The 13,055-nt window shown below is 41.5% G+C and overlaps 1 pseudogene; it reads right to left on the bottom strand.

Annotated features, from left to right (window-relative positions):
• Positions 1-8,670: 8,670 nt before the first annotated feature.
• Positions 8,671-10,490, bottom strand: LOC105489883 (homer protein homolog 2 pseudogene; annotated as a pseudogene).
• Positions 10,491-13,055: the final 2,565 nt, after the last annotated feature.

Raw genomic sequence — 13,055 nt, 5'->3', positions numbered from 1 at the left:
GCTGCTTTTCACCAGAAGAGGGAGGGACCTATTTGCATGTCTCTTGCTATATAGCAAGCTCTGGGGTGGGGCGGCTGAGGAGAGGGCAGTGCTCAGAGCAGAGGAGAGTGTCCCGGAAAACACTGGAGTCAATTCTATCTCTCAGGAAATATAACTTCAGATTATGTGATTGTGCCTTGATAATCATTTAGTATTCATCGTCTTATTTAATTTTTACATACTTGTAGAATGTACTTAATGCAAGTGTGAATGTCACATTTTTAGAGAAGATGATTACATGCAGAACAGAGCAGCTGTGCAATATGTCCAATATCACACATCTGGACAGAGTTAGCCCTATTATCTGTGCCTGTGACTCTAAACGCTGGAGGAGTCGGCTCCCCTGAGACAACTCCAGGGTGGTGTGGGACATGCCTAGAGGGGTTTTCAGGATGTCCCACCTGTCATAACAACTTTATGGAATTTTGCCATTTGTAGCGTTTACCTGAAATACACAATCAGTGTTCACATGCATGTATTGTCAGGAGTCCGTGATTATTCAAGTGTCAATATTTATCTCTTTCTTGCTTTTTCTCAGCCAATATATTCATTTTTGTTACTGTTTTATTAAAATCAATTAATAATGAAAACAAATTGATAGTGCAGCATTTGGGAAATGTTGACATATATGTGCAGTCATTGAATCAGCACTTCAATCGTGCTGTTAGCAATTAAATTAAACTCTATTTTTTTTCTCTCACTTCTCTGTAATTTCATTTCATCATGTTTTACTCTTACCATCCTTTTCCTCAGAAAATTCAGATCTTCTTCATGTTAATTTACAATAGTTGCATCTTCTACAATTCATACAAATAAAATCACTTGAGATTTTCTGTGAATTCTTCAGCTTCCTTCACTCACCACAATTATTTTATAATATCCTCATGTTCTTATGTGAATGAGGCATGCCTTGATTTCAACGGTTCATCGCATTCTTGTACATTAATATTTCTCAAATTGTTTGACAATGCACCAAATAATGGATGCCTAATATGTTGTCTCAGTTTCTGAATTTTATTTAGAAATTAGATACTAAGCATTATAATGTAAAAATTGAGAAAATAATCATTTTCTGACCTTGTTAACAAAAACCATGAATAACTACAAAAAATAAACCCTTCAACATATCTGAATTGATGTCACAGAGAAAACAAATCCCTGTATTCTGAGAAAATAGGGGCCTGCAGTGAGAACTAGGGTCCACTTATTAGAGTAACTGGGGCAGATGCCACTCACTGCATCATATTGAAGAAGGAAAAAGCTAACCTGGAAATGTTTCATGAGTTTTGAGGACATGTGTGCTAATGGTGTGTGAATGTGAAACTCCTGGTACTTGCAGGCTTTTCCTACAGAATTGGGGAAATCCCCAGACAACTCACCCACCTGCTGTCCTGTGGTGTGGACTGGGGAGGAAGAACAGCAGCTCCATTCAATGTTGAATCCCCCTTCACTATATGTGGGAGACATTTATTAAATTTTGTGTCCTGTGGGCACTGGTAGAATCAACTAGAACACAAGGAAACAGAGGACACCAAGGAAACTCTACCCAGAAACACCTCCCATCTCTTTCCTGCAGAATGAAATCCTGAATCTGTGGGGTAAGAACAGTGGGGGTCAGAAGTTGAGGACGCTGATGAAAATCCACTGTGGCTGGGAAGAGACACTCTGACACTGGGGAAGGGAAGGAACAGAAACCCTTGTAAGGCCATGCTTCAGAGCCAGTCACACCACCCATAGCTAAGAAGGAGCCTTAGTCAGAAGGTTGGAGAATGTGCCCCTGTGTCCAAGCCCCTTCACCACACAAACAATCACCAAGTAAAAGTGTCAGCAGGATGCACCTGTCACAGCTGAAAGAGGCTGTCTCTGGGGAGAATGAAATGTGAAAACCCAAAGCCAAACAGGGACACAGAAGCAGGTATCATTGGAGTAACTTGAAGCTCTTGTGAACAGGAGAAGCTGACTTCAACTCTGATAGCTGTGGCAACCATACACTTGAAATCCAACCCTGAGTAGATTCACAGAAATGTGGCTAATAAAGGCCAGCAGAATGTAATATGTGATCATCTCCTGGAAAAAACAATAAATGTAAGAAAATAAATTACAAGCGAAATGCAAACTGAAATTATACATGCATTTCATTTTTATAAAAATGTGAAAGCAAATAAAATTATGTCATTAAAAAAGATCCTGAGACAATTTGTCAGCAGATTCATGTTTCAGGGCACATGTTAGCAAAGTTTCTCTGCAAGTAGCCACGTGATATGCACTCAAAACATAGATCTATACAAAGAAATTAAGATTGTAAAAAAAGGGAAAATCGAGAGGAAGTGCAGTTATTATCTTTGTAATTGCTATAACATATAACTATATAAAGCAATAAAATATATATTATATTTTATATGTAAGTGCCAACTGAGGATAAACAAGAATGACTGGGGAGAAGGAGGAATTCAAAGCACACAGTTACACTATCTCCGTACTTCACATCAAGGCCATCACAGTATCTGCATTAGAATCTAATTATACACAATTCTTATTGTAAACCCTATGGCAACCAATACCATATTTATAAAAAATGAATTAAATAATCTGTTAATAGAGAAATAAACATCATTATAAACTACAAATTTAAACAAAAAATAACAGAAAAATTAATATTACTTTTAAAATAGAATTTATTATAGTTGATTTGATAAAACAAGACCCAACTATTAGCTTTGTACAAGAAAGTTATCCTACATATTCACAAATAGAAAAGATAAAGATGGGAAAGCACAGATTATGAAAACATAAACCAAAAGAAAGCTATAGTAGCTGTGTAAATTTCAGACAAAGTAGACATCAAAAAACACTTTTAGGACTTAACAGGTATTACATAGGATAAAGTTACCAGTTTTTTTGAAAGACACCAAAAAAGACTTAACAAATGTATAATAGATGAAGAATACACCATTCGTTGTGATTTACAGAACAAACATGATAAAGAAGTAAAGATGTCAGTTGGACCATGCACATAAGAGTGTCCTGGGGACTGTGAACCTTCTTTGTAGTCATGGAGGGCACCACTGAGAACTTCCTCTTGAATTTCTCCCTGCAGCTGCCCACACCAATCCTGATCCTGAGGCCTGCTGGATCAGGCTGATGCTGCAGTCAGTGAAGGTGAATCCAGAGTGTTTGCAGGAGAGACTCACAGAACCCCTGGCTGTACCATTATTCCCACTGTCTCCTTCAGAGAACTTCACACAGGGCTTCTGCAAACACAGAGGGAACAGACTGAGAACAGCCCCATCTGGAGCAGCCAAAACTGAGCCTGATCCACAAGGGCCCTAATATTAAGAGTGATTAGAAGGAAAGCCCAGATCAGCACAGACCCCATGGTGTGGACACAGAGGAAGGTGCAGGTGTGGGGTAGCTCTTCACCAGGCCACTAGAGACAGGGGATGAGCTGCTCCTCATGAGCGTGGGAATGACCACATTTCCATGTCTCCTCCCTGTGGACGTAAGTTTGCTACTCAGCAGTTGTCATTCCCCCTCTGCCTTTGGATTTCAAGGAGGGCAGGTCAAGGGATTCCTGGGACTGGATGCTCAGAGTTAATCTGCAAACTACACTTTCTTGTTCCCTGATGAGGGCCCTTTTCAGGTGTCTTTATAGAGTGAATGTTTATTAACAAAATAACCCAGTAAATACACTAAAATAAACTTTTCCAGAGGAGTCATATGTCTGCCTGTAGTCTCTGCATGTAGAACTATAAACCACTGCTTTTAACAAGAAGGCAATGTCTTCAGGTAGAAGTAAAAATAAAATGCAGACCTACCCGTTTTTAGGGCTGGAGTCCATACTGCTTGTATTCTGAGCTAATTTTGCCACACAGCAGTTCAGCATCAGACAGGCATGCTTATGTGAAGGAGTCATTGTGGGGACATTTGTGGTTTTCTGAGGGAAGAGTCCACAAAGCAATGCGTGTGCTTGTCTGAGGGAGGAGTACACGCAGGGACAGATGTGGGCACATATCTAAAAGTAATTGCCCATTTAGGGACAGTGTGAGCTAGTCTGAACTGGAGTTTGGGGAAAACTTTGCTCAGTTAAGGGAAGATGAGAAACCTCTGGGTGACCTGCTTGTCAGGAAGGAAACTGACTCACATGGGAGCCTGCTGAAAGAAAGTTATCTCGTGAAGGGAAACAACTTATATGCAAATGGGGAAAGTTAGCTTATTCTTTATTGCCTGCATCTCATGCCATCGCTGCCCACACTGAGTAAAGTTGCCAGAGACTTCTATACAGTCTGCATTTCATTTTGGAGTTCATGACAAGCTACATAGTTTTTAAAAGTTGTATATATTTAGGTTCCCACTTGGTGTCATTAAATTCTAAGTGTTGACAAATTAAGTGTGTCATGTGTCCAAAATTGCATATGATTTAAAATAAGTATCACCACCCTTAATCAGTGCTCAATTCACGTACGTGATACCTTCTTTCTAAATTCCTGGAAAATCTTCATATGCTTACTTTATCTGTAAGTTGGTTTTATGAAATTTTAAATAAAATTATATAGTGTATTTGAAATAACTACACTTTGAAAGGTGACACACACAATCTCTCACCTAAATAACGTTGGTAATTAGGGGATTCTGTAAGTCTAAACTGTAATGAAACTGCGTAGAAGCACCGTGCTTTAGTAGATAAACATGCTTCCAAACAAGTACAGCTTAAATCTGATACCGCTGTGCATGTGACCTGAGATTCTGCAACTAAATAATTCAATGACATGTGATGGAGTGGAATTCTTCATATTGGAGTGGATGATTATGAGCAGGCAAGGAAGAAAAGTTAAAAGTCTATATGTGGTATTACAGTAATGTAAGTATATCGGTGTGTTCTCATGTTTAATGCAATATAGGTACAGAAGATTAGATATATAAATAGTTTCCATGTGCCCATAAACGTTGGTTAATATTCAAATGCTACTGTTAGCTTAGAGTCCCTAGAATCCCTGACACCACATTAACAGTACACACACCCAACATCATAATGTTGTACTTTAATACAATTCTTCAAACCAGAGGCCAGAAATCCTTGGAGAAATGGCTGATTCTATGTATGGAAAATATAATACAGGAAAATGAGTTTAGAATTTCTTGTAATACTAGGAAATGGGGAAATGTTAAGAAACAAAAGGATGAGTTGTATCATAAAGATACAGAGTGCAAAGTAAATGAGCTCACACCCTCTAAATTAAAGTCTGGTTACTTGAGCAATAAAATGAATAATGTAGCATGGATCTACACCAGAGTATGAAGTAAACATCCCTGAACAATTTCTGAAATTAATAGGTAATTAAATCAAGGAAAAATAGAAAGAAGGACACATCTCCCTTATAGAATAATCCAAATGACTTAAGTTGGTAGTCCTCTCATCAAGTGAGTGAAGTTTAAATACTCATTAGTTAATTGTGGCATGAGATTAGAGAATGGAAAATATTTTCAGTGTTAGTGGATTTTATTCTGAGTTTTCAGACATGATGTAAAAACATGATTCAAGAAATAATAAAACTTTACATGTTATTTTATCCAAATTTACACACACATGCACACACACAGACACAGAGATAAATATAAATGTTTCTGCAGTATACACTGATGAGGGAGTGAAAAGACAACCACAGACTTGGAGAACACATTTGCAAATCACATATTTGGTAAATGGCATTTTTTAAACTTGGTAAATAATTTTTATCTGTAATTTTGTATTTTAGATGCAGAGGAAGCCACAGACCTGAAGAAAAGCAATCCTTGACCTCCATCTGCACCTGTCCCAGGGCTGCCCCTGTCTCATTTAGGTGCTGAGTTTCCCCTTCAGCCCAGCCTCCTCACCTCTCTGCAGGAAATTTTGTCTTGTCTCACACTGACTTCCCATCACTTGGTTTCTTAAATACAGTGATACACGGCCATTTACTCTCATAGCAAGTTCTCGAAATTGTATCTGGATACAGTGAGTCTACCCTTCAGAGAGTGTGCATAGCATATCTGACTTCCATTATATTTTATATCTACTACTCAATTCAGCTCCTTTCCTGGAACCTGGTGGACTCACCTCATTCAGTAGCTACTGAAGGTGAATCCAGAGGCTGCATAGGAGAGTTGCAAGAACTTCCCAGGCTATGACAGGTGGGACACATACACCATGAACTACTAAGTAGCCATAAACAGGAATGAGATCATGTCCTTTGCAGAGACATAGATGGAGCTGGAGACCATTATTCTCAGCAAACTAACACAGGAACAGAAAACCAAATACTACATGTTCTCACTTATAAGTGGGAGCACAATGATGAGAACACATGGACACAGAGGGAAACAACACACACTGGGGCCTCTTGGAGGCTGGAGGGTGGGAGGAGAAAGAGAATGAGGAAAAATAACTAAAAATTACTAATAAGCACTGAGATTAATACTGGGTGTAGTAGTTTGTTTTCACACAGCTCATAAAGACATACCTGAGACTGGAAAATTTATACAGAATAAAAGGTTTAATGAAATCACAGTTCCACATGGCTGGGGAGGCCTCACAATCATGGCAGAGGTCTAGGATGAGCAAGTCATTTTTTCATGGATGGCAGCAGGCAAACAGAGAGCATGTGCTGGGAAATGTCCCCTTATAAAACCATCAGTTTTCGTGAGACTTATTTACCATGATGAGCACAGCAAGGGAAAGACCTGCCCCCATGGTTAAATTACCTCCCACTGGGTCCCTCCCACAATGTGTCAGAATTCAAGATGAGATTTTGGTGGGGACACAGCTAAACCATATCATTATGTCCCTGCCCCCTCCTAAATCTCAAGTCCTCATATTTCAGAACCAATCATGCCTTCCCAACAGTTCCCCTAAAGTTTTAACTCATTTCAGTGTTAACTCGAAAGTCCACAGTTCAAAGTCTCATCTGAAACATGACAAGTCTCTTCCTCCTATGAGCCTGTAAAAATTAAAAGCAAGTTAGTTACTTCCTAGATACGATAGGGGTATAGGTATTGGGTAAATACAGCCATTCCACATGGGAGAAATGGGCCACAACAAAGGAGCTACAGACCCCATGCAAGTCCAAAATCCAGCAGGGTAGTCAAATCTTAAAGCTTCAAAATGATCTCTTTTGATTTCATGTCCCAAATTCAGGTCATGCTGATGCAAAAGGTGGGTTCCCATGGTCTTGAGTAGCTCTGGCCCTGTGGCTTTGCAGGGTACAGCCTGCCTCACAGCTGCTTTTACAGGCTGGTGATGAGTATCTGCAGCTTTTCCAGGCACGGAATGCAAGCTGTTGGTGGATATATCATTCTGGGGTCTGGAGGATGGTGGCCCTCTTCTCGAAGCTCTGCTAGGTCATTCCCTAGTAGGGACTCTGTGGCAGGGTTCAAACCCCATATTTCCCTTCCACACTACCCTAGCAGAGGTTCTCCCTGAGGGTCCCACCCATGCAGCAAACTTCTGCTTGGGCATCCAGGCATTTCCATACATCCTCTGAAATCTAAGTGGAGGTTCCCAAACTGCAATCCCTGTATTCCATGCACCCGCAGGCCAAACACCACGTGGAAGCTACCAAGGCTTGGGGTTTGCACCCTCTGAAGCAACAGCTCAAGATATACCTTGGCCCCATTTAGTCATTGCTGGAGTTGCTGGGATGCAGGGCTTCAGGTCCCAGGGCTGCTAAGGCTGGGATTGCCCTTGGTTTGGTTCCCATAAGAATTTTTTTTCTGCTAGACCTTTAGGGCTCTACTGGGATGGGCTGCTGTGAAGACCGCTGACATGCCCTGGAGACATTTTCCCCATTGTCTTGAAGATTAACATTTGTTTCCTGGTAACTCATGCAGGATTTTCTTTTTTATCTCATTGTCAGGCTGTAAATTTTTCAAGTTTTTATGGTCTGCTTTCCTTATAAAACTGAATGCCTTTAACAGCACCCAAGTCACCTCAGGAATGCTTTGCTGCTTAGAAATTTCTTCCACCAGATACCCTAAATCATCTCTTTCAAGTTTAAATTTCCACAAATCTCTAGGGCAGGGGCAAAATGCTACCAGTCTTTTTGCTCATACATAAGAGTCATCTTTGCTCCAGTTCCCAATAATTTCCTCATCCCCAACTGAGACCATCCCAGCCTGGACTTAATTGTTCATATCCCTATCAGCATTTTGGGCAAAGCCATTCACCAAGTCTTTCCAAACTTTACTACCTATTCTGTCTTCTTCTGAGCACTCCAAACTATTTCAACCCCTGTCTGTGAACCAGTCTCCAAGCCACTTCCACATTTTCAGGTATCTACAGCAGTGAGTCATCTACTGGTACCAATTACTGTATTAGTCTTTTCTCACTTTGCTAATGAAGACATATCTGAGACAGGGTAATTTATCGAAAGGTTTATTGGACTCACAGTTCCACATGGCTATGGAGGCCTTACATTCATGGCATAAGGGAAGTAGGACTAAGTCACATCTTATATGGATAGCAGCAGGCAAAGAGAGAACTTGTGCAGAGAAACTCCTTGTTACAAAACCAGCACATCTCATGAGACTTATTAACTATCATGAGAACAGCATGGGAAAGGACTGCCCCCTTGATTCAATGACCTCCATCAGGTTCCTCCCACTACACGTGGGAATTCAAGTTGAGATTTGGGTGGAGACACAGCTGAACCATTTCACTGGATGATGAAATAATCTGTACAACAAACCTCCATGACACAATTTATCTATGTAACAAACCTGTACGTCCTACACATATACCCCTGAACTTAAAATAAAAGTTAAGAGAATTAATAAATAAATAATATGTTTGTATATGCATATATATTATATACTTATATATACACATATATTTGTATATTATATATGTATAAAATACATATGTATAGATAGAGTAATATAAAACAAGAAAATCTAAGAGGAAACAAGCTTGGCCTAATTTTCTTTTTCTATAATAATTAAAACAATTATTTTTAGAACTTTGTGTATACGACAAAGTGCTTTTTTTCAGTTCATATGGTTGCAACAGCCCTTATGAAAGATATAAACATCCCTGGCCTGACTGCGTAAATGTTGAAGGTAGACCTGGTTCTGGATTCCTGAGTCAGAATCTTCCAGTTGTCCACACGCCCACAAGGCCAGAGAAGTGAGAGGAGATTTCTGTTCTGGAAAGGAGTGAGTGGACGGCACAACTGGTTTGGAGACACGACAAACTGCACCTGCATTTACAGAAGCAACGCACACAGGGAACGTCCTAGCGCCATCTGGTCTCACACACACGCTTGGGACTCATGGTGGGGGACCCCGGCCTCGGACAGCCCTAGTTGTCAGTGGCCAGCTTGGAGAGGCCTGGGCAGAAGTCATGCAGGTCCTGGATCTTCCTGTCCAGCACCTCCAGGAAGCTCTTCACCTCCACCTCCAGGTGGCGCTGTCGGGATTTGCTCTCCTCAGCCTCTGTCTTTAGGGAACGCGCTTTGTCTTCCTGGTTTTGATCCTCTCTCTGCGGCCTCCATCTTCTCAGAGACACCGTCTCACTCTGACCTGAGCTGAGGTGTGAGTTCACTTTGTTTTGGGAGATCTTCCAGCTCTGCCTCCTTTCCTCGGAGCTCGGCCTCCAGCTCCTTGCTCCTCCTCAGCTGCATGTTCTTCTCCTTCTCTCTGTGGATCTCACGGCCTCTTCCTCTGCTCCGCGCTGGCCGCCGACTCCTGCAGCGCCGTGGGCAGCCGGGCGTCGCTCTCCCGCCGGGCCTGCAGCTCCATCTCCCGCCTCTTCCCGTGGGCAGCCCCTGCGTCGAGGCCGCCTTCAGCTTGTGGTTCCCAGACTGCAGGTGCCTGTCGGCTGCAGCGGCATGAGAGGCCTTTCCATCGTCCGTCCCGTTGACACTGGATGCCGGAGTAGAAGATGAGGCTCCACGCCCGGGTTCTCAGGGGTGATCACTCGAGGGCTCCATGTTCTCCTGGGTCTTGTTTTTGCCTATCTTGGCAGCTTCTTCCACCTCCCGGAATTTCTCTGCAAACTTTGTCAGCTGCTACTCAGTGGAAATCCCCAAACCAAACGCCGTGTTGGCTCTGCTGTCGGCCCACTGCCCAGACGTGTGTGACGTGTTGGTGAAGGTCATACTTGGTGCGATTGTGCTCTTTATGGGCACCTTGGCTCCGTCCACACTAACCATCCGAAAGCTGTTCCTTGTGACATCATAGAAGCAGGAAACGGTGACCACCTATTGCTCACAGGCATCCAGTTCTTGGTGTTGGGGTCAATCTGGAAGACCTGCCCTGGGGGTTGAAGATGGGCTGTTCTCCCATCTCTGGCGCTGCTCAGGCAGCCTCTCCGACCAGGCCTCTGGTGCTCGCTCTCCGCCCGCTGTGCATCCGCTCCCTGCGCAGCACATGTGGCGACCCCTGCGCGCCTGGCTCAGCTCTGGCGCCACTCCATTCCGCCAGGTGGGCCGGGCGGGGGCTCTGGAAAGAATCATTCTAAGAATTAAATTAAAAGAATAATATGTAATAAGGAGACGTCAGAATTCCATCTCAGAAAAAAAATTGAAAATATGTAATACATACAAAGTCTTGAGAAAAAACCTTGAAGCACAGGAAGGTCTCATGTATAAGTAGTTTGTAATATGTTTATTGTTAAAATTACTACCTTTATGTTGTTTTGAAAAATTGAAGCAAAGCATAATGAAATTGTTTTGTGCTTATCTAGTACAACAGCCTGGTTAAGAAAACTGAAGAGCCCTGTAATCGTGAGGAGGAGACCTAATCCGCGAGAGAGGCTCTAGTTCCTGTGTGGACACACACATTTGCCAGCTTCTGCCCATCTAGGAGCTGCTTCCTGAAGCCTTCAGGAGGCAGGAGGGTAAATGAGTTTCTCAGGATAATCTAATCGCATCCTGACTGGGAGAAAACATTAATGACCTGGGACGGATTAGAAAATACGTAGTTAAAACTTCATTGAAAATTGAGACATTTTGATTGTATATATTTATAGGGAATGAAGCTATGTCATGATTTATGATTGCAAATCAGAATAATTGAATCGAGCTAGTTGACATATATATCGTCTCAAATCCTTATTTTTGTGTGTGTGTGACAGGGACATTTGAAATTTGTTCTTGGCTATTTCAAAAAGACCAATACACTATGTTTAAGCTTACAAATAGACATCAATTTATGTAAACTATAGAGAATGATCAAAAGGAGTTATGGATTACTATAATTTATATTAAGTTAATCATTGAGCTTCATTCTTTAGGACATATTTTATAATTATTTTATATATTTTCTGTTATTTTATTATAATAAATACAAAGACTACACATGTATGCATAACTTTGTGTATTTACACATATGTCTATAGATATAAATTAATGTCTCTATAGCTACGTAATAGCTGATATCAACAGATGTTAACAGAATTCTAAAAGAACAAGTGCAAATTATTAGGAAGAATTATTCCTTGAAGGTATGTATTTTTAAAAAATACCCTTACATATAAATTTAAAAAATACTAAAACACAATTCTCAATAAAAAAATTAATGACAAATAACCATAGTAAAATATTGCAACCTAATAAGACTCCAGAGTCCTGCAAAAACAAGCCTGCCTCTTGCACCTGAGAAAGGAAACCTCCCTGCATGGCCCTGCAGGGAGGTTTGTGTCTGGGCTCACACTGTACTCCCCTCACTGTGTCTCTGGTACAATACAAGGCTGTGTCCTTGGTTTTCAGGCTGTTCATTTGCAGATGAAGCGTGTTCTTGGCGTTATCTCTGGAGATGGTGAATCGGCCCTTCCGGAGTCTGTGAGATATGTACTACCACCCTTAGGATTAACTTGTCCAACCCACTCCAGGCCATTCCTGGAGCCTGGTGGACACAGTTCATGTAGTAGCTACTGAAGGTGAATTGAGAGCCTGCACAGGAGAGTCTCAGGGACCCCCACCAGGCTTTGCCAAGCCTCCCCCATACTCCACCAGCTGCACCTCACACTGGACACCTGCAAACACAGAGACACCCTGGTCAGAAACTGCTGCACATATCCACTGTTTCTTTCACTCATGTCCCCTCACACTCAACACCTCTCATTTTCCATAAATCGCCTTTCAAAATAGCAACAAGCAAAACCCATCTCAGCACAAAATCCATGGTGAATCCTCTGTGTTTGGTGCTGATCACTGAATGAAAACACCTGGGAATTCTGGGGCAGGGCTCCTCTCTCAGAGCTGCAGGGTCAGAGCTGGCCTGGTTTTTATCAGTAGAGGGAGGGCCCTCTTTGCGTGTCTCCTGCTATATAGCAAGCTCAGGGGTGGGACAACTGAGGAGAAGGCAGTGCCCAGAGCAGATGAGAGTGTCCTGGAAAACACTGGGGGTAATCCTACCTCTCTGGAAAATACAGCTTCAGATTATGTGATTGTGCCTTGATAATCATTTAGCAGACATCAGCTTATTTAATAGTTACATATTTGCAGAATATATTTAATGCAAGTGTCAATGTTACATTTTTAGAGAAGATAAATTACACACAGAACAGAGCAGTTGTGCAATGTGTCTGATAACACACATCTGGCCAGAGTTAGCCCTATTATCTCTGTTTGTGCCTCCAAACACTGGAGGAGACTGCTCCTATGAGACAACTCCAGGGCAGTGTGGGATATGTCTAGAGAGGTTTTCAGGATGTCTCACCTGTCATAACAACTTTATGTAATTTTGCTTTTTCTAGTGTTTTCCTGAAATATGCAATCAGTGTTCACATGTGTGTATTTTCAGGAGTCTGTGATAATTCAAGTGTCAATATTCATCTCTTGTTATTTCTCAGCAAATATATTCATTTTTGTTGCTGCTTTATTCAAAACATCCATCAATAATGAAATCAAATTGACAGTGCAGCATTTGGAAAATGTTGATATATGTGTGCAGTCATTGAATCCACACTTCGATCATGTTGTTAGCAATTGAATTAACCCTCTTATTTTTTCTTTCACTTCTCTGTAATTTTATTTCACCACCTT

This window comes from Macaca nemestrina, chromosome 7, assembly GCF_043159975.1.
Source record: "Macaca nemestrina isolate mMacNem1 chromosome 7, mMacNem.hap1, whole genome shotgun sequence".
NCBI lineage: Eukaryota > Metazoa > Chordata > Mammalia > Primates > Cercopithecidae > Macaca > Macaca nemestrina.
This window is presented reverse-complemented; position numbering and strand designations above follow the sequence as displayed.